General features: G+C 42.0%; 1 protein-coding gene across 8 annotated transcripts in view; it reads left to right on the forward strand.

Moving 5' to 3' along the window:
* The window catches only part of R3HDM1 (R3H domain containing 1), a 546502-nt gene that overhangs the window by 60422 nt on the left and 463580 nt on the right, over positions 1 to 22500 (forward strand). The window contains exon 1 of one of the 8 annotated variants that reach the window (XM_053698241.1): positions 21541 to 21694. The exons of the other annotated variants lie outside the window; for them this stretch is intronic. The gene's annotated coding sequence lies outside the window, so the exon portion shown is untranslated. Of the gene's footprint in view, positions 1 to 21540; positions 21695 to 22500 lie in introns of those variants that run through there. 8 annotated transcript variants of the gene reach the window in all.

Below are 22500 nucleotides of genomic sequence, written 5' to 3' on the forward strand. Positions count from 1 at the left end.
AATCAAGAGATTGTTGTTCCATCGTTGTGCCCTAATCCTTCTTCAAAGAAGGAACGTCTTTTACATAATCTGGACGTAGTCCGTGCCTTGAAGTTTTACTTACAAGCTACTAAGGATTTTTGTCAAACATCTTTCCTGTTTGTCGTTTACTCTGCACAGAGGAGAGGTCAAAAAGCTTCGGCAACCTCTCTTTCCTTTTGGCTTCGGAGCGTAATAAGCCTAGCCTATGAGACTGCCGGACAGCAGCCCCCTGAAAGGATTACAGCTCATTCTACTAGAGCTGTGGCTTCCACCTGGGCCTTCAAAAATGAGGCCTCTGTTGAACAGATTTGCAAGGCTGCGACTTGGTCTTTGCTTCACACTTTTTCAAAATTTTACAAATTTGATACTTTTGCTTCTTCGGAGGCTGTGTTTGGGGGAGAGGTTCTTCAGGCAGTGGTTCCTTCCGCTTAATCCTGCCTTGTCCCTCCCATCATCAGTGTACTTTAGCTTTGGTATTGGTATCCCACAAGTAATGGATGATCCGTGGACTGGATACACTTAACAAGAGAAAACATAATTTATGCTTACCTGATAAATTTATTTCTCTTGTAGTGTATCCAGTCCACGGCCCGCCCTGTCCTTTTTAAGGCAGGTCTAAATTTTAATTAAACTACAGTCACCACTGCACCGTATGGTTTCTCCTTTCTCTGTTTGTTTTCGGTCGAATGACTGGATATGACAGGGGAGGAGCTATATAGCAGCTCTGCTGTGGGTGATCCTCTTGCAACTTCCTGTTGGGAAGGAGAATACCCCACAAGTAATGGATGATCCGTGGACTGGATACACTACAAGAGAAATAAATTTATCAGGTAAGCATAAATTATGTTTTTTTATTGCTTCTCATATGCCACTTAAAATGTCAGGTCCCCGTTCAGGCTAGTAACTTAAAAAATTTTCTTGCCCGCAAGATTTTTTTCTCGCATTTTGGCAACCGGACCGGTCTATTCATATGCCCGGAAGAAGCAATGATAATCCAAGGAACTGGTAAAGGTGAAATTCAGAAACAAAGCTGAGGTCCAAAAGCCAGGAGGTCACGGATCAAACAGCTCTCACAGGAAACACATCCAATGTCAGAGCTTCCTTGGATTATCATTGTTTCTTCCGTTTGATTCCCTGTACATTTCTGACTTAACTTATCCTCTGGCTATTACCATAGCTTTCCTGAGCTGGTTTATACTTCAGCTAAACTGTTTACCACAGTAATTGTGACTTAGGCCTGTACTTTGCCTGCGCCTCTGACCTGTATGTGTATCCAGTACCTGTACCCATTTGGCATTTTTGGCTTCGGTGTCCCTGACTTGGAACTATCTTATCTGCATCACTGAACTGCTTTCCAACTCTGGGCTTGTACTTTGCTGGCAGTGCAGACTCTAGTGCTCAGAAGCCACATGAACAAAGACACTAGCGGGGTCCCATATCTGTAATTTGCATCCGTGGAAGCTGGATAAAGACTCTCCCTACACTGCGCGACATTTGCCTCATATTGATTTTTGGTAAGGAGTGTAAGTAGATGCCCTACGGGGTCACCTTTGTCCAGACTCTGTGGAGCCTATTTTGCATTTCGTCATATACCATTTGAATGGTTTTGATTTCCATGAATATATTTAATTGATTTTATGATCTCCTTTATACAATTAAGTTGACTGTTTTTGGTATTTTTATTTATACTGTGTGACAATTCACACCTATTGTATTGCTCTAACAGTTATGTCTATATAAATTACTCTGCAGATATTTTTGCCTATACCAACTGTATTGCTATTACTTCACTGTTTTGTTCTAATATTAATTGGATGAATTATTGTACTTTTCACAGAACTTTACAAAATTACTGCAACTAGTGTTATAATGTTAATATATTAGGCTATATAGTCCTGTGATTTTCAAGTCAATATCTATACTTTATTTGTCCGTACACTTCTTATTGGAATTACTATAATATATTATATACTTTGATCTCTTTTTACTTCTACACTCTAGAATTATATAAACAGTTCAGTGCGCCCTCAGCTTCTATCACTCTCCCTTTGTTTTGTACACACACACAAACACACACACACACAGAGAAATGACACTTTGCTACAATGTAAAGTAGTGAGTGTACAGTCTGTATAACAGTGTATATGTGCTGTCCCCTCAAAATAACTCAACACACGGCTATTAATGTCTAAACTGTTGGCAACAAAAGTAAATACACCCTTAAGTGGAAATGTCTAAATTGGGCTCAATTAGCCATTTTTCCTCCCCGGTGTCATGTGACTCGTTAGTGTTACAAGGTCTCAGGTGTGAATGGAGAGCAGGTGTGAATAATTTGGTTTTATAGCTCTTACACTCTTTCATAAATGTCACTGAAAGTTCAACATGGCACCTCATGGCAAAGAACTCTCAGATGATCTGAAAAACGAATTGTTGCTCTACATAAAGATGGCCTAGGCAATAAGAAGATTGCCAAGACCCTGAAACTGAGCTGCAGCACGGTGGACAAGACCATACAGCGGTTTCACAGGACAGGTTCCACTCAGAACATGGTTCACCATGGTCAACTAAAGAAGTTGAGTGCACGTGCTCAGCGTCATATCCAGAGGTTGTCTTTGGGGAATCGATGTATGAGTAGGGATGCACCGAAATTACGGCCGCAGAAAGTTTCGGCCGAAAATGGCATTTTCTCTTGTAAGGTGTATCCAGTTCACGGATTCATCCATTACTTGTGGGATATTCTCCTTCCCAACAGGAAGCTGCAAGAGGATCACCCACAGCAGAGCTGTCTATATAGCTCCTCCCCTAACTGCCACCTCCCAGTCATTCTCTTGCATCTCTCGACAAGGGAAGTAGCTAGAGAGATGTGGTGCATTAATGTAGTTTATCTTCAATCAAAAGTTTATTATTTTCAAATGGTACCGGAGTTGTACTATTTTAGCCTCAGGCAGAAAGTTGAAGAAGAGTCTGTCTGTGGTTTTTTATGATCTTAGCAGCTTGTAACTAAGATCAATTGCTGTTCTCACACATAACTGAAGAGATAGGTAACTTCAGCTGGGGGAATAGCGTGCAGGGTCTCCTGCTCTGAGGTATGTGCAGTTTTAAATTTTTCTAGAGAGATAAGCTAGAAAATGCTGACAATACCGGATTTATTTAAGGTAAGCCTGATTACAGTAATTTTAAGAACGACTGGTATCATGCTTACTGTAAAGGGTAATATTTTTATTTGCTCCCATTACTGAATAGATATAACGTTTGCTTGAGGTATTTAAACGTTTATTACATATTGGTGATAAAACTTTTTTCTGGGGCCCAGTTTTTCCACATGGCTGACTAAATTTTGCCTAGGGATAGTTTTTTAAGGCCCTCTCACTGTGAGTACAGGTTGGGAGGGGCCTATTTTACTGCCTAAATTGTGCAGTAGTTTTTGCAGCTTGAGACATCCAGCTTCCCTGAAGGAGTCTTAAATAAAAAGAGAGAAGCGCTCAACCTGGGAACGAACAATAGCATAATAGCTTGTTCTATGGCTAGTTACCACCCTAGAAGCAGCCTCTTTTTGCTCAATGTGTGCCTTTCACAGAGAAGAACTTTTCTGTAGCATATCAGTCTGATCCTGACTTAACAGTGCAGTCCAGCCCCGAAAATGTATGCAAATTATGATAGTTTGGGAAGTCTCCCTAAGTGTGATGCGGGAATCCAGACGTGGACCCGTTGCTCAGTGTGCCTAGAGGGATATGGCTGCACCTCACTGACGAGGCCCACAATAGGCCTAAACATACATCTGGGGTTTTGCTGTTTCTCTCGTTCAGAGAGGGATTGCCTGGTATTTCGGGGCTGGACTGTACTGTGAAGTCAGGATCAGACTGATATGCTTCAGGAAAGTTATTCTCTGTGAAAGGCACATGTTGAGCAAAAAGAGGCTGCTTCTTGGGTGGTAACTAGCCATAGAACAAGCTAATATGCTATCCGTTTCCAGGTTGAGCGCTTCTCTCTTTTTATCCCTGAAGGAGTCCCCTGAACATATAGGACCTCTCTAAAGGGTTTTTGTGCCTTCCAAAGTCGTATGGGCAGGTAGGGCCACAGCAGAGCTGTGGCAGTTGGTTGTGACTGTTTAAAAACGTTTATATCGTTTTTTTTTTATCCGGTTTTGAAACTAAGGGTTAATCATCCATTTGCAAGTGGGTGCAATGCTATTTCAGTCTATTATACACACTGTAAAAATTTCGTAAAATTTACTGCTTTTTTCACTGTTTCTGTGATTGTTTTTTTTCTCTTAAAGGCACAGTACCGTTTTTATTTTTTGCTTGTTCAGTTATTAAAGTGTTTTCCAAGCTTGCTGGTCTCATTACTAGTCTGTTTAAACATGTCTGACATAGAGGAAACTCATTGTTCATTATGTTTAGAAGCCATTGTGGAACCCCCTCTTAGAATGTGTACCAAATGCACTGATTCCTCTTGTAAGGTGTATCCAGTCCACGGATCATCCATTACTTGTGGGATATTCTCATTCCCAACAGGAAGTTGCAAGAGGACACCCACAACAGAGCTGTCTATATAGCTCCTCCCCTAACTGCCATACCCAGTCATTCTCTTGCAACTCTCAACAAGCATGGAAGTAGTAAGAGAAAAGTGGTGAAATGTAGCTGTTATTTTACTTCAATCAAAAGTTTATTATTTTTAAATGGTACCGGAGTTGTACTATTTTGTTCCAGGCAGAAAAATAGAAGAATCTGCCTGCGATTTCTATGATCTTAGCAGGTTGTAACTAAGATCCATTGCTGTTCTCACACATGACTGAAGAGAGAGGTAACTTCAGCTGGGGAATAGCGTGCAGGTTATCCTGCTATGAGGTATGTGCAGTTAAGATTTTTCTACAAGATATGAATGCTAGAAAATGCTGCTGATACCAAATGTATGTAAGGTAAGCCTGAATACAGTGATTTAATAGCGACTGGTATCATGCTTACTTTCTGAGGTAATACTCTTTTATATTTACAATATAAAACGTTTGCTGGCATGTTTAAACGTTTTTATATATACTTTCGTGATAAAACTTTATTGGGGCCTAGTTTTTTCCAAATGGCTGGCTTAAATTTGCCTAGAAACAGGTTCCTGAGGCTTTCCACTGTGTTACTATGAGTGGGAGGGGCCTAATTTAGCGCTTTTTTTGCGTAGTAAATTTTACAGACAGACATCCAGCTTCCTCCAGGAGTCCCCTGAATGCTATAGGACATCTCTAAAGGGCTCTTAGGCTTTCCAAAGTTGTTTGTTGGGGAAGGTAGGCCCACAGCAAGGCTGTGGCAGTTTGGTGTGACTGTTAAAAAACGTCTATCGTTTTTTTGATCCGTTTTTTGAACTAAGGGGTTAATCATCCATTTGCAAGTGGGTGCAATGCTCTGTTAGCTTATTATACACACTGTAAAAATTTCGTTTGATTTACTGCCTTTTTTCACTGTTTTTCAAATTCTGACAAAATTTGTTTCTCTTAAAGGCACAGTACCGTTTATTATATTTGCTTGTTAACTTGATTTAAAGTGTTTTCCAAGCTTGCTAGTCTCATTGCTAGTCTGTACAAACGTGTCTGACATAGAGGAAACTCCTTGTTCATTATGTTTAAAAGCCATTGTGGAACCCCCTCTTAGAATGTGTACCAAATGTACTGATTTCACTTTAAGCAATAAAGATCATATTCTGTCTTTAAAATTTTTTATCACCAGATGAATCTGACGAGGGGGAAGTTATGCCGACTAACTCTCAAACCAGATCCTTTGACTCCCGCTCAAATGGCGCCAAGTACATCTAGGGCGCCCATAGCGTTTACTTTACAAGACATGGCGGCAGTCATGGATAATACACTGTCAGCGGTATTAGCCAGACTACCTGTATTTAGAGGAAAGCGAGATAGCTCTGGAGTTAGACGAAATACAGAGCATACTGACGCTTTAAGAGCTATGTCTGATACTGCCTTACAATATGCAGAAGTTGAAGAAGGAGAGCTTCTTTCTGTGGGTGATGTTTCTGACTCAGGGAAGATGATGCAACCTGATTCTGATATCTCTACATTTAAATTTAAGCTTGAAAACCTCCGCGTGTTACTCAGGGAGGTTTTAGCTGCTCTGAATGACTGTGATACAATTGCAGTGCCAGAGAAATTGTGTAGACTGGATAAATACTATGCAGTGCCGGTGTGCACTGATGTTTTTCCAATACCTAAAAGGTTTACAGAAATTATTACTAAGGAATGGGATAGACCAGGTGTGCCGTTTTCTCCCCCTCCTATTTTTAGAAAAATGTTTCCAATAGACGCCACCACACGGGACTTATGGCAGACAGTTCCTAAGGTGGAGGGAGCAGTTTCTACTCTAGCAAAGCGTACTACTATCCCTGTCGAGGACAGTTGTGCTTTCTTAGATCCAATGGATAAAAAGTTAGAGGGTTACCTTAAGAAAATGTTTATTCAACAAGGTTTTATCCTACAGCCTCTTGCATGCATTGCTCCTGTCACTGCTGCTGCTTCGGCGTTCTGGTTTGAGTCTCTGGAAGAGGCTTTACAGGTAGCGACTCCATTGGATGACATACTTGAAAAGCTTAGAGCACTTAAGCTAGCCAATTCTTTTGTTTCTGATGCCATTGTTCATTTGACTAAACTAACGGCTAAGAATTCTGGTTTTGCTATCCAGGCGCGCAGAGCGCTATGGCTTAAATCATGGTCAGCTGACGTTACTTCAAAGTCTAAGCTGCTTAACATTCCTTTCAAGGGGCAGACCCTATTCGGGCCTGGTTTGAAGGAGATTATTGCTGATATCACTGGAGGAAAAGGTCATGCCCTTCCTCAGGATAAGTCCAAATCAAGGCCAAACAGTCTAATTTTCATGCCTTTCGAAACTTCAAGGCAAGTGCGGCATCAACTTCCTCTAATGCAAAACAAGAGGGAACTTTTGCTCAGTCCAAGACGGTCTGGAGACCTAACCAGACCTGGAACAAGGGTAAGCAGGCCAAAAAGCCTGCTGCTGCCTCTAAGACAGCATGAAGGAACGTCCCCCTATCCGGTAACGGATCTAGTAGGGGGCAGACTTTCGCTCTTCGCCCAGGCGTGGGCAAGAGATGTCCAGGATCCCTGGGCGTTGGAAATTATATCCCAGGGATATCTTCTGGACTTCAAGGCTTCCCCCCCTAAAAGGGAGATTTCACCTTTCACAATTATCTGCAAACCAGATAGGCATTCTTACACTGTGTACAAGGCCTCCTAGTTATGGGAGTGATCCATCCAGTTCCAAAGGAGGAACAGGGACAGGGATTTTACTCCAATCTGTTTGTGGTTCCCAAAAAAGAGGGAACCTTCAGACCAATTTTGGATCTAAAGATCTTAAACAAATTCCTCAGAGTTCCATCATTCAAGATGGAGACTGTTCGGACCATCCTACCTATGATCCAGGAGGGTCAATACATGACTACAGTGGATTTAAAGGATGCTTATCTTCACATTCCGATACACAAAGATCATCATCGGTTTCTCAGATTTGCCTTCCTAAACAGGCATTACCAGTTTGTAGCTCTTCCCTTTGGGTTAGCTACAGCCCCAAGAATATTTACGAAGGTTCTGGGGTCGCTTCTGGCGGTCCTTAGGCCGCGGGGCATAGCAGTGGCCCCTTATTTAGACGACATCCTGAGTCAGGCGTCAAACTTCCAAATTGCCAAGTCTCATACGGACATAGTGTTGGCATTTCTGAGGTCGCATGGGTGGAAGGTGAACGAGAAAAAGAGTTCTCTATCCCCCCTCACAAGAGTTTCCTTCTTAGGGACTCTGATAGATTCTGTAGAAATGAAAATTTCCTGATGGAGTCCAGGTTATCAAAACTTCTAATTTCCTGCCATGTTCTTTATTCCATTCCTCGCCCTTCGGTGGCTCAGTGCATGGAAGTAATCGGCTTAATGGTAGCGGCAATGGACATAGTGCCGTTTGCACGCCTACATCTCAGACCGCTGCAACTATGCATGCTCAGTCAGTGGAATGGGGATTACACAGATTTGTCCCCTCTACTAAATCTGGATCAAGAGACCAGGGATTCTCTTCTCTGGTGGCTATCTCGGGTCCATCTGTCTAAAGATATGACCTTTCGCAGGGCAGATTGGACAATTGTAACAACAGATGCCAGCCTTCTAGGTTGGGGTGCAGTCTGGAACTCCCTGAAGGCTCAGGGATCGTGGACTCAGGAGGAGTCACTCCTTCCAATAAACATTTTGGAACTAAGAGCGATATTCAATGCTCTTCAGACTTGGCCTCAGCTAGCGACAATGAGGTTCATCAGATTTCATTCGGACAAATCACGACTGTGGCTTACATCAATCAAGGGGGAACAAGGAGTTCCCTAGCGATGTTGGAAGTCTCAAAGATAATTCACTGGGCAGAGATTCACTCTTGCCACCTATTAGCTATCCATATCCCAGGTGTAGAGAACTGGGAGGCGGATTTTCTAAGTCGACAGACTTTTCATCCGGGGGAGTGGGAACTCCATCTGGAGGTGTTTGCGCAATTGGTTCATCATTGTGGCAAACCAGAACTGGATCTCATGGCGTCTCGCCAGAACACCAAGCTTCCTTGTTACGGATCCAGGTCCAGGGACCCAAAGGCAACACTGATAGATGCTCTAGCAGCGCCTTGGTCCTTCAACCTGTCTTATGTGTTTCCACCGTTTCCTCTGCTCCCTCGTCTGATTGCCAAAATCAAGCAGGAGAGAGCATCGGTGATCTTGATAGCGCCTGCGTGGCCACGCAGGACTTGGTATGCAGATCTGGTGGACATGTCATCCTTTCCACCATGGACTCTGCCGCTGAGACAGGACCTTCTACTTCAAGGTCCTTTCAACCATCCAAATCTAATTTCTCTGAGGCTGACTGTCTGGAGATTGACCGCTTGATTTTATCAAAGCGTGGTTTCTCTGAGTCAGTCATTGATACCTTTAATTCAGGCACGAAAGCCTGTAACCAGGAAAATCTATCATAAAATATGGCATAAATATCTTTATTGGTGTGAATCCAAGGGCTACTCATGGAGTAAGGTCAGGATTCCCAGGATATTATCTTTTCTCCAAGAAGGATTGGAGAAAGGATTGTCAGCTAGTTCCTTAAAGGGACAGATTTCTGCGCTATCTATTCTTTTGCACAAGCGTCTCGCGGAGGTCCCAGACGTTCAGGCATTTTGTCAGGCTTTAGTTAGAATCAAGCCTGTGTTTAAACCTGTTGCTCCACCTTGGAGCTTAAATTTGGTTCTTAAAGTGCTTCAGGGGGTTCCGTTTGAACCTCTTCATTCCATAGATATCAAACTTTTATCTTGGAAAGTTCTTTTTTTGGTAGCTATTTCCTCGGCTCGTAGAGTTTCCGAGTTATCTGCCTTACAATGTGATTCTCCTTATCTTATCTGATCTTCCATGCAGATAAGGTAGTTCTGCGTACCAAACCTGGGTTTTTACCTAAGGTGGTATCTAATAAGAATATCAATCAAGAGATTGTTGTTCCGTCTTTGTGTCCTAATCCTTCTTCAAAGAAGGAACGTCTATTACACAATCTGGACGTGGTTCGTGCTTTAAAGTTTTACTTACAAGGTACTAAAGATTTTCGTCAAACATCTGCTTTGTTTGTTGTCTACTCTGGAAAGAGGAGAGGTCAAAAGGCTTTGGCAACCTCTCTTTCCTTTTGGCTAAGAAGCATAATCCGCTTAGCCTATGAGACTGCTGGCCAGCAGCCTCCAGAAAGGATTACAGCTCATTCTACTAGAGCTGTGGCTTTCACATGGGCCTAGCTGTGGCTTCCACATGGGCCTTTAAAAATGAGGCTTCTGTTGAACAGATTTGCAAGGCGGCGACTTGGTCTTCGCTTCATACTTTTTCAAAATTCTACAGATTTGATACTTTTGCTTCTTCGGAGGCTATTTTTGGGAGAAAGGTCTTACAGGCAGTGGTGCCTTCCGTTTAAGTACCTGCCTTGTCCCTCCCTTCATCCGTGTACTTTAGCTTTGGTATTGGTATCCCACAAGTAATGGATGATCCTTGGACTGGATACACCTTACAAGAGAAAACATAATTTATGCTTACCTGATAAATTTATTTCTCTTGTGGTGTTTCCAGTCCACGGCCCGTCCTGTCATTTTAAGGCAGGTATTTTTTAATTTTAAACTAGTCACCACTGCACCCTATGGTTTCTCCTTTCTCTGCTTGTTTTCGGTCGAATGACTGGATATGGCAGTTAGGGGAGGAGCTATATAGACAGCTCTGCTGTGGGTGTCCTCTTGCAACTTCCTGTTGGGAATGAGAATATCCCACAAGTAATGGAGGATCCGTGGACTGGATACACCACAAGAGAAATAAATTTATCAGGTAAGCATAAATTATGTTTTTACTATAGATTACAAAGACCATATTCTGGCTTTAAAAATTTATCACCAGAAGAAATTGACAAGGAGGAAGTTATGCCGTCTAACTCTCCCCACGTGTCAGAACCTATAACTCCCGCTCAGGGGACGCCAAGTACATCTAGCGTGCCCATTGCGTATACCTTGCAAGACATGGCGGCAGTTATGAATCATACCTTTACAGAGGTATTATCTAAACTGCCAGGATTGCAAGGAAAGCGAGACAGCTCTGGGACTAGAATAAATACAGAGCTCTCTGACGCTTTAGTGGCTGTCTGATACACCCTCACAATGTACTGAAGCTGAAGCAGGGGAGCTTCAATCTGTGGGTGATTTTTCTGATTCAGGGAAGATACTTCAACCTGATTCTGATATGTCTACATTTAAATTTAAGCTTGAGCACCTCCGCGTATTGCTCAGGGAGGTCTTAGCAACTCTGGATGACTGTTACACTATTGTAGTCCCAGAGAAATTATGTAGATTGGATAAATACTATGCAGTACCTGCTTACACTGATGTTTTTCCAATCCCTAAAAGGTTTTCTGAAATTATCACTAAGGAATGGGATAGACCAGGTGTACCATTCTCTCCCCCTCCTGTTTTTAAAAAGATGTTTCATATAGACGCCGCTACACGGGACTTATGGCAGACGGTCCCTAAGGTGGAGGGAGCAGTTTCTACTCTAGCTAAGCGTACCACTATCCCTGTCGAGGACAGTTGTGCTTTTCTAGATCCAATGGATAAAAAATTAGAGGGTTACCTTAAGAAAATTTTTATTCAACAAGGTTTTATTCTCCAGCCTCTTGCATGCATTGCCCCAGTCACTGCTGCTGCGGCTTTCTGGTTTGAGTCTCTAGAGGAGGCTCTACTGTTTGAAACCCCGTTGGAAGATATTATTGACAAGCTTAAGGCTCTTAAGATAGCCAATTCATTTGTTTCTGACGCCGTTGTTCATTTAACCAAACTAACGGCTAAAAATTCAGGTTTTGCTATTCAGGCGCGTAGGGCGCTATGGCTTAAATCCTGCTCAGCTGACGTGACTTCAAAGTCTAAACTTCTCAACATTCCCTTCAAAGGAAAGACCCTATTCGGGCCTGGACTGAAGGAGGTCATTTCTGACATCACTGGAGGAAAAGGTCACGCCCTTCCTCAAGATAGGTCCAACAAATTAAGGACCAAACAGTCTAGTTTTCGGCCCTTTCGAAACTTCAAGAGTGGCGCAGCTTCAACTTCCTCTAAACTTCTCAACATTCCCTTCAAAGGAAAGACCCTATTCGGGCCTGGACTGAAGGAGGTCATTTCTGACATCACTGGAGGAAAAGGTCACGCCCTTCCTCAAGATAGGTCCAACAAATTAAGGACCAAACAGTCTAGTTTTCGGCCCTTTCGAAACTTCAAGAGTGGCGCAGCTTCAACTTCCTCTAAACTTCTCAACATTCCCTTCAAAGGAAAGACCCTATTCGGGCCTGGACTGAAGGAGGTCATTTCTGACATCACTGGAGGAAAAGGTCACGCCCTTCCTCAAGATAGGTCCAACAAATTAAGGACCAAACAGTCTAGTTTTCGGCCCTTTCGAAACTTCAAGAGTGGCGCAGCTTCAACTTCCTCTAACACAAAACAAGAGGGAACTTTTGCCCAGTCTAAGCCGGTCTGGAGACCTAACCAGGCTTGGAACAAGGGGAAACAGGCCAAGAAGCCTGCTGCTGCCTCTAAGACAGCATGAAAGAGCAGCCCCCGATCCGGAAACGGAAAGTAGGGGGCAGACTCTCTCTCTCTCTCTCTCTTCGCCCAGGCTTGGGCAAGAGATGTCCAGGATCCCTGGGCATTGGAAATTGTGTCCAAGGGTTATCTTCTGGAATTCAAAACCTCTCCCCGAAGAAGGAGATTTAATCTCTCACTTTTATCTGCAAACCAGATAAAGAGAGAGGCATTCTTACATTGTGTTCAAGACCTCCTATTTATGGGAGTGATCCACCCAGTTCCGCAGGAGCAACAGGGACAGGGCTTCTATTCAAATCTGTTTGTAGTTCCCAAAAAAGAGGGAACATTCAGACCAATCTTAGATCTCAAGATCTTAAACAAATTTCTCAAAGTTCCATCCTTCAAGATGGAGACTATTCGAACCATCCTTCCTATGATCCAGAAGGGTCAATATATGACTACCGTAGACTTAAAGGATGCTTATCTTCACATCCCGATACACAAAGATCATCATCGTTTTCTCAGGTTTGCCTTTCTAGACAGGCACCACCAGTTTGTGGCTCTTCCTTTCGGGTTGGCCACAGCACCAAGAATCTTTACAAAGGTTCTAGGGTCCCTTCTAGCGGTCCTAAGGCCGTGGGGTATAGCAGTAGCCCCTTACTTAGACGACATTCTGATACAGGCATCGACTTTTCAAATTGCCAGGTCCCACACGGACATTGTTCTGGCATTTCTGAGGTCCCATGGGTTGAAGGTGAATGAAGGAAAGAGTTCTCTATCACCTCTAACAAAAGTTTCATTCCTAGGGACTCTGATAGATTCTGTAAAAATGAAGATTTACCTAACGAAGGCCAGATTGTCAAAACTTCTAGACTCTTGCCGTGTTCTTTATTCCACTTCTCGTCCTTCATTGGCTCAGTGTATGGAAGTAATCGGTTTAATGGTAGTGGCAATGGACATAGTACCGTTTGCCCGCCTACATCTCAGACCGCTGCAACTTTGCATGCTCAGTCAGTGGAATGGGGATTACACAGATTTGTCCCCTCTACTAAATCTGAATCAAGAAACCAGGGATTTTCTTCTCTGGTGGCTATCTCGGGTCCATCTGTCCAAGGGGATGAGCTTCCGCAGGCCTGATTGGACTATAGTAACGACAGATGCCAGCCTTCTGGGCTGGGGTGCAGTCTGGAACTCCCTGAAGGCTCAGGGCTTGTGGACTAGGGAGGAGACGCTCCTTTCGATAAACATTCTGGAACTAAGAGCGATATTCAATGCTCTTCAGGCTTGGCCTCAGCTAGCTGTGGTCAGGTTCATCAGATTTCAGTCGGACAACATCACGACTGTAGCCTATATCAACCATCAGGGGGGAACAAGGAGCCCCCTGGCAATGTTGGAGGTTTCAAATATAATTCTATGGGCAGAGGTTCACTCTTGCCATCTCTCGGCTATCCATATCCCAGGAGTAGAGAACTGGGAGGCGGATTTTCTAAGTCGACAGACTATTCATCCGGGGGAGTGGGAGCTCCATCCGGAGGTATTTGCCCAGCTGATTCAACTATGGGGCAAACCAGAACTGGATCTCATGACATCTCGTCAGAACGCCAAACTTCCTTGTTACGGGTCCAGGTCAAGGGATCCCCAGGCAGCGCTGATAGATGCTCTAGCAGCGCCCTGTTCCTTCAGCCTGGCTTATGTGTTTCCACCGTTTCCTCTGCTCCCTCGTCTGATTGCCAAGATCAAGCAGGAGAGAGCTTTGGTGATTTTGATAGCTCCTGCATGGCCACGCAGGACTTGGTATGCAGATCTGGTGGATATGTCATCCTTTCCACCATGGACTCTGCCGCTGAGGCAGGACCTTCTACTTCAAGGTCCCTTCAAACATCCAAATCTAATTTCTCTGCGTCTGACTGCTTGGAGATTGAACGCTTGATTTTATCAAAGCATGGTTTTTTCCGAGTCGGTCATTGATACCTTAATTCAGGCTCGAAAGAGTGTCACCAGGAAAATCTATCATAAGATATGGTGTAAATATCTTCATTGGTGTGAATCCAAGGGTTACTCATGGAGTAAAGTCAGGATTCCTAGGATATTGTCTTTTCTCCAAGTAGGATTGGAGAAGGGATTGTCAGCTAGTTCCTTAAAGGGACAGATTTCTGCTCTGTTCTTTTGCACAAGCGTCTGGCGGATGTTCCAGACGTTCAGGCGTTTTGTCAGGCTTTAGTTAGAATCAAGCCTGTGTTTAAACCTGTTGCTCCGCCATGGAGTTTGAATTTAGTTCTTAAAGTTCTTCAAGGGGTTCCGTTTGAACCTCTGCATTCCATAGATATCAAGTTTTATCTTGGAAAGTTCTGTTTTTGGTAGCTATCTCTTCGGCTCGAAGAGTTGGAGTTATCTGCCTTGCAGTGTGATTCCCCTTATCTGATCTTCCATGCAGATAATATAGTTTTGCGTACCAAACCTGGGTTTCTTCCTAAGGTGGTATCTAATAAGAATATCAATTAGGAGATTGTTGTTCCGTCACTGTGTCCTAATCCTCCTTCAAAGAAGGAACGTCTATTACACAATCTTGACGTGGTTCGTGCTTTAAAGTTTTATTTACAAGCTATTAAAGATTTTCGTCAAACATCTGCATTGTTTGTTGTCTACACTGGACAGCGGAGAGGCCAAAAGGCTTCAGCAACTTCTCTTTCCTTTTGGTTAAGAAGTGGAATCCGCTTAGTTTATGAGACTGCTGGCCAGCAGCCTCCTGAAAGAATTACAGCTCATTCCACTAGAGCGGTGGCTTCCACATGGGCTTTTAAAAATGAGGCTTCTGTGGAACAGATTTGTAAGGCGGCGTTTTGGTCTTCGCTTCATACTTTTTCTTAATTCTACAAATTTGATACTTTTGCTTCTTCAGAGGCTATTTTTGGGAGAAAGGTCTTACAGGCAGTGGTGCCTTCCATTTAAGCGCCTGCCTTGTCCCTCCCTTCATCCGTGTCCTATAGCTTTGGTATTGGTATCCCACAAGTAATGGATGAATCGGTGGACTGGATACACCTTACAAGAGAAAACAAAATTTATGCTTACCTCATAAATTTATTTCTCTTGTGGTGTATCCAGTCCACGGCCCGCCCTGTCATTTTAAGGCAGGTGTTTTTTATTTTTTAAACTACAGTCACCACTGCACCCTATAGTTTCTCCTTTCTCTTGCTTGTCTTCGGTCGAATGACTGGGAGGTGGCAGTTAGGGGAGGAGCTATATAGACAGCTCTGCTGTGGGTGATCCTCTTGCAGCTTCCTGTTGGGAAGGAGAATATCCCACAAGTAATGGATGAATCCGTGGACTGGATACACCACAAGAGAAATAAATTTATCAGGTAAGCATAAATTTTGTTTTTGGTTATTTCGGTTTTCGGATTTTTTGCCTTTTATTTTCAGTAAAAGTATTGTGTAGCATATTTTAAATTTGATGCCAGCCTAGAGCTGTTGTTTGAGTTCATTACTTGACTTAGTGTTTTACATATAATACTTTTCTAGGACTATACTTTTATTTTGATAATTGGTAAAACCAAAAAAAACCCCTGTTAAATCTGATTTACACAGAACTAAATAAAGAATAATAATAGCGATGCACCAAAATTTTTGTTGCCGAAAATGTGAATCTCTAATTTCGGCCCAAAGAGGAACAAAATGGCTAACAATATACAGCCCTCCCCTGTTCTATTGAGTTACATGTCTATCCTTAGCATTAGGGCTGCAACAACTAATCGGTAAGATTGATCATAAAAATAGTTGTCAAAGAATCTTATTATCAATTAGGTGGTCATCGATTAGTTGGTTAATTGCACAGCACCAGCTGCTTCAATCCGATGAACTCCTGCACATGGTATTGTGCAAACATTTTTATTTATTATTTTTTTTTCTATCCGATTAATCGGATAGAAAAAAAAGATTAAAAAAATAAATTACATTTTTTTTGCACAATCTTAGTTGCAGTCGATCATCAGATTAAAGCAGCTGGTGCTGTTCAACTGACCGACTAATCGATGACCACCTAATTGATAATGAGATTTGTTGACAACTATTTTTATGATCAAACTTACCAATTAGTTGTTGCAGCCCTACTTAGCATAAGGTGAGCAGCACAGCACTGGCATGGTACACAGAGCACACACATAAGTACCATGACATGATGATATTTGAAACCAGCAGTGCCCTTTTTATTTATTTTTTGAAGGAAACCAAAGTTCTGAATGCAGTATTCAAAGGAGAATAAGTAACATGTTTATAAACACTTGATATTATCAGACACAGCCCTAAGCACACACAGTGAATATGTATAAGCCTTTATATACAGTGCTCATACATCAGCCTCATGTGCGTACACATTCTATTCGCCTGAGGCAAATATGCGTGCACACTATATATGCATAAGCTCCAAGCTCGCACACAGCTGGTACAAATTAGCACCCACCAGACAGTGTATACAAAAAAGCACAGTAACTTTCTATAACCACCTTGCACGTAAGGTCGTAGCTAAGTCCGGTGGTCCTGGTGATAGGCAGACTCTATTTGGGGCTCTGGATATATAATCTGACGGGTCAGTGTGAGACCCGAACCAGGAACTAGGCGGAGATGAGATAAAAGACGATCAGGTGCAGCCACGCCCATCGCACAGATAACTACACCCAAAAACAAAACGCATGTCCACCTCTTATTGTTGTCTGGCTATAATCACGCTCTCCCTTGTAGAACTCCACAGTTTCACTGCAGATCAAGCCCTACGGTACAAGTGACCACACCCATTTGTTGGAGCTTTCCTGCCTACCAGCTCTCTCAGCTACACACTGTAGTTAAAAAAGAAAAAAACCCCAACAATTTCGGTTTTAGGCCAAGGGCATCCTGAATTTTCGGTATTGGTCCAGAATTTTCATTTCGGTGCATCCCTACGTATGAGTGCTGCCAGTATATTGCTGCAGAGGTTGGAGGGGTGGGGGGTAAGCCTGTCAGCGCTCCAGACCATATGCCGCACACTGCATCAAATTGGTCTGCATGGCTGTCGTCCCAGATGGAAGCCTCTTCTAAAGATGATGCACAAAAAAATCCTGCAAACAGTTTGCTAATGACAAGCAGACTAAGAACATGGATTACTGGAACCATATCCTGTGGTCCGATGAGACCAAAATAAACTTATTTGGTTCAGATGATGTCAAACGTTTGTGGCGGCAACCAGGTGAGGAGCACAAAGACAAGTGTCTCTTTCCTACAGTCAAGCATGGTGGTGGGAGTGTCATGGTCTGGGCCTGCATGAGTGCTGCCAGCACCTGGGAGCTACAGTTCATTGAGGGAACCATGAATGGCAACATGTACTGTGACATACTGAAGCAGAGCATGATCCCCTCCCTTCGGAGACTGGGCCACAGGGCAGTATTCCAACATAACGACCCCAAACACACCTCCAAGATGACCACTGCCTTGCTAAATAAGCTGAGGGCAAAGGTGATGGACATGCCAATCATCTCTTCAGACCTAAACCTTATTAAGCATCTGTGGGGCATCCTCAAATGGAAGGTGGTGGAGCGCTCCGTGATGTTGTCATGGAGGAGTGGAAGAGGACTCCAATGGCAACCTGTGAAGCTCTGGTGAACTCCTTGCCCAAAAGGGTTAAGGCAGTGCTGGAAAATAATGGTGGCCACACAAAATATTAACACTTTAAGCCCAATTTTGAGATTTCCACTTAGGTGTGTACTCACTTTTGTTGCCAACGGTTTAGACATTAATGGCTGTGTGTTGAGTTATTCTGAGGGGACAGCAAATTTACACTGTTTTACAGGCTGTACACTCGCTACTTTACATTGTAGCAAAGTGTCATTTCTTTCTTATATGAAAATATATAATAAAATATTTAGAAAAATGTGAGGGGTGTACTCACTTTTGTGAGATACTGTGTATATGTATGTGTATATGTATACATGTGTGTATATGTATGTGTGTATGCTTGTTCTTATCCCCCCTATTCATCTGTGTCCTCAAGCTTTGGTATTGGTTCCCAACAGTAATTAGGATGAACCGTGGACTTACCATATCTTAGGAAGAAAACAAAATGTTATGCTTACCTGATAAATTTATTTCTTTAAGATATGATGAGTCCACGGACCCACCCTTTTTTGTCTTTTTATAAGAGTTTTTGACTAAACCTCAGTCACCTCCGCACCTTGTCTTACTCACCTTTCTCCATTTACTTTCGGTTCGAATGACTAGGGGTTGTGGGTAAGGAAGGGATTCTTAACAGTTTTATTGTGTTGCTCTTTGCCGCCTCCTGCTGGCCAGGAGGGATATTCTGCAGATGTGCATGCTCAGACAATGGAATGGAGATTATGTGGATCTGTCTCCAAAGATAGTTCTAGATCAGGAGTCCAAAAGACTTTCTACCGTGGTGGATCTCTCAGGAGCACCTTCCTGGGTTATTGGGACCACGGATGCCAATCTGATGGGCTGGGGAGCAGTCTGGGACTCTTTAAAGGTGCAGGGACTTTGGTCTTGGGAGGAGTCCTCTCTTTCTATCAACATTCTGGAGTTGAGGGCGATTTACAACGCTCTGATGACTTGGCCTCAACTGTCTTTGGCCCAATACATCAGATTCCAGTCAGACAACATAGCCACCCTAGCCATGAAGGAGGTGACTCAGATCATTCGGTGGGCGGAAGGTCACAGCTGCTGTGTCTTTGCCAATCTTATTGCAGGAGTGGACAACTGGGAACCGGATTTCCTGAGCAGGCTGACATTTCATTCCGGGGAGTGGGAACTCCATCCGGAGTTGTTCTTCAGGTTAACTTCCAAATGGGGGGTACCGGAGTTGGATCTGATGGCGTCTCGTCAAAATGCCAAGCTTCCAAAGTACGGCTCCAGGTTGAGGGTTCCTCCAGGCTTTCCTGATTCGTTGGCAGTTCCTTGGAACTTCAGTATGGCTTACCTATTCCCTCAGTTTGCTCTACTGCCACGAGTAATTGCTCGTATGAAACAGGAGAGCATCAGTGATTCTAATTGCTCTTCTTGGCTTCTAAGGATCTGGTATGCAGATCTAGTGGAGATGTCTTCTCTACCTCAGTGGAGACTACCCTTGAGGAAATACCTTCTACTTCAGGGTCTCTTCCTTCATCCAAATCTCGTTTCTATGAAGATGACTGCTTGAAGATTGAACACTTGATTCTGTCTATGCGTGGGCTCTCTGAGTCGATCATTTAGACCATGATTCAGGTCTGCAAGCCTGTTACTCGAAAGATTTACCATAAGATGTGGCGTAAATATCCTTATTGCTGTGAATCCAAGGGCTACTCTTGGAGTAGGGTTAGAATTCCAAGAATTTTATCTTTTCTCTAGGAGGGTCTGGAGAAAAGGTTATCCGTTAGCACTTTAAAGGGTCAAATTTTGGCCTTATCTGTTTTGTTACATAAACGTTTGGCAGATGTCCTAGATGTAGAAGCATTTTGTCAGGCCTTGGTCAGAATCAGGCATGTGGTTAAACCTGTTGCTCCTTCTTGGAGCCTTAATCTTGTTCTTAAAGTTTTGTAGCAGGCTCCGTTAGAGCCAATGCATTCCATAGACATTAAGTTGTTATGTTGGAATGTTTTATTTCTTTTGGCTATTTCTTCTTTGTGTAGAGTCTCTGAACTCTCAGTTTGCAGTTTGATTCCCCTTATCTTATTTTTCATGCGGATAAGGCGGGTCTTCGTACTAAGTTAGGTTTCCTTCATAAGGTTCGTTGTTCCATCTCTGTGTCCGAAGTCGTCTTCGGTTAAAGAATGTATGTTGCACAATTTGGATGTATTGGAGGAGACTAAGGACTTTCTCAAGTCTTCTGCTGTGTTTTTTTTTTTTTTTTTTTGGTTGCAAAGTGTTATTTGCCTGGCATATGAGTCTGCTGGGAAGCAATCTCCATAGAGACATACGGCTCATTCCACCAGGGCTGTATCCTCTTCTTCGGCTTTTAAAAATGAAGCTTCCATGGAGCAAATTTGCAAGGCAACAAATTGGCCTTCTTTACATACTTTTTCCAAATTTTACAGACTTGATACTTTTTCCTCGGCTGAGGCGGCTTTTGGAAGAAAGGGTTCTTCAAGCGGCGGTGCCTTCCATTTAGGCATGATTGTTCTTATCCCCCCTATTCATCTGTGTCCTCTAGCTTGGGTATTAGTTCCCAACAGTAATTAAAGGGACACTGAACCCAAATGTTTTCTTTTGTGATTCAGGTAGAGAATGACATTTTTAAGCACTTTTCTAATTTACTCCTATTATCAAATTTTTCTTAATTCTCTTGGTATCTTTATTTGAAATGCAAGAATGTAAGTTTAGATGCCGGCCCATTTTTGGTGAACACCCTGGGTTGTTCTTTCTGATTGGTGGATAAATTAATTCACCGATTAAAAAAGTGCTTGCCAGTCTGAACCAAAAAAATAAAATCTTAGATGCCTAAATATTCTATCTATATATCTCAGTTTACGCCGGGGTTAGGTTCCAGAAGGAATGCTTGTAAATTGAAACCCAGTTCACAATGTAAGTCAATGGGAAGTGAGGGAGATAGGTTCCAGGCCCCTCTCAAAATTGTCATAAGTAACACCTAATACATTATTTTTAAAGCTTTGAAATGAAGACTTTAAATGCATTGTAAACCTAATAAAATAATCACACAACACAGAATATATAATTAAACTAAGTTAAATGAACAAAAACATTTGCTAAACAGCATTGTAAACCTAATAAAATAATCACACAACACAGACTTCACTTGCATTTTTCTGCAAACAGTTCTTTATATGCATTCCAATCTGGACTGATTTATAGACAGGAAGATCTTGTTCCTTTGAAATCTGCTTGATAGCTCAGGTCTGGTTAAACTGATTCATTTCAGCTTGTTTGGCTTTGCTGCAACACAAGCGGACAGCTCCACCTACTGGCTATTTCAATAAATGCACTGCTTCTCAATGGTTTTCAATAGCAGTCACTTGACTGGAAAAAAGGTTGTTATTCTGAAACGGTGTAAATTGAACCGTTGTAAAACGAGGGCCACCTGTTTATGTGTGTATGTATGTGTGTGTATTTTTATATATATATATATATATATATATATATATATATATAAAAAATTTTACTCTGCATTTTCTTTAATAGGTGAAGTATTTAAACTTTTTTAAACACCCTTTTCTCATCAGCCAAAGTAAATATAATTTTAATGCTAAAAATTCCAACTCCCCCTTTTTGTGTCACATTCACGGGTTCACACTTTTATTTGCCTCATCTGCTGCTGAATTGCTAATGAAGAGCTGAATTTAGCGTGAGACGTGTCTCAGTTGTGCTGTCTTATTACTGGCTATTACGGCTGACATCACCATGAACAGCTGTTGGGTTTCTTCTCACTCTGTGGTTTTGCTTAGTGCCTTAACAGACTGTATGCCAGGTGCCGAAACATTGACCTAATGTAGATTTGCAATAAGCTCTCCAAGAGCAATTCAGAGCACTTGTATAGCTGCTATGGAAAGCAAACCTCCTCTAATTAGTTGCCATGAAGCTAATTGCCAGTATGACACAGGTATGTTACTTCATGTTTTTCATCTAAAAGATATAGATATTTTTCTTTGAATGGATGGTGGACAAAAAAAAAAGTCTGAACTCGTAAACCTGCTGATATGTTGTATTTCTGCATGCTTTTAGATAATTTGTTTGTTAATATCATTCAAATATTTTCATTTGAAAAAAATATTAATTTAATCTAAGTATTTTTTTTTTTTTTTTTTCATTTTAGATGTGAACTAATCTCAAATACAATGTTTATTTAGCTAGGGATTCTTCAAGTGTAAAGTGCTATAGTTCAAACTAAACTTTGCTGTTTTGGGAAATAAACTAAATATAAAATTAGTGTCCTATCATCTTTTTAAATGCCAATGTTTCAGTGGTTTGACTTGGATAGCTAGAATATCATTTAGTAATGTGATTTTGTTTTAATGTTTTGGTGTGTGTGTGTGTGTGTGTGTGTGTATTTGTTGTTGCATTATACATACAATTCAAATTAAAGTGTGTGATTTATGCTTGTGGGAAAATCTTTTAGTGAAGCCTAGACTTTATTTACATTTATACATTTAATTACCTATAGTCTATGCTGTACAACTAAAAAATGTAATATAATTTACACTGCAAAAGTAATTTTATAAACATTTGTTGTTGTTTTTGTTTAATAAGTGTACTATACCCAAATATTATCAAGGGGAAAAATAAAATGTGAATTTTTAAAGGTAAACCAATTTACTTATTATTGCTGCTACGTTTAGTGTAAAATGTATTTAACAAAGTGGCATTTGCAAACTACATTTCTTACCTTGAATATCTTTCCTGTATATA

Source organism: Bombina bombina, chromosome 1, assembly GCF_027579735.1.
Source record: "Bombina bombina isolate aBomBom1 chromosome 1, aBomBom1.pri, whole genome shotgun sequence".
Taxonomy (NCBI): domain Eukaryota; kingdom Metazoa; phylum Chordata; class Amphibia; order Anura; family Bombinatoridae; genus Bombina; species Bombina bombina.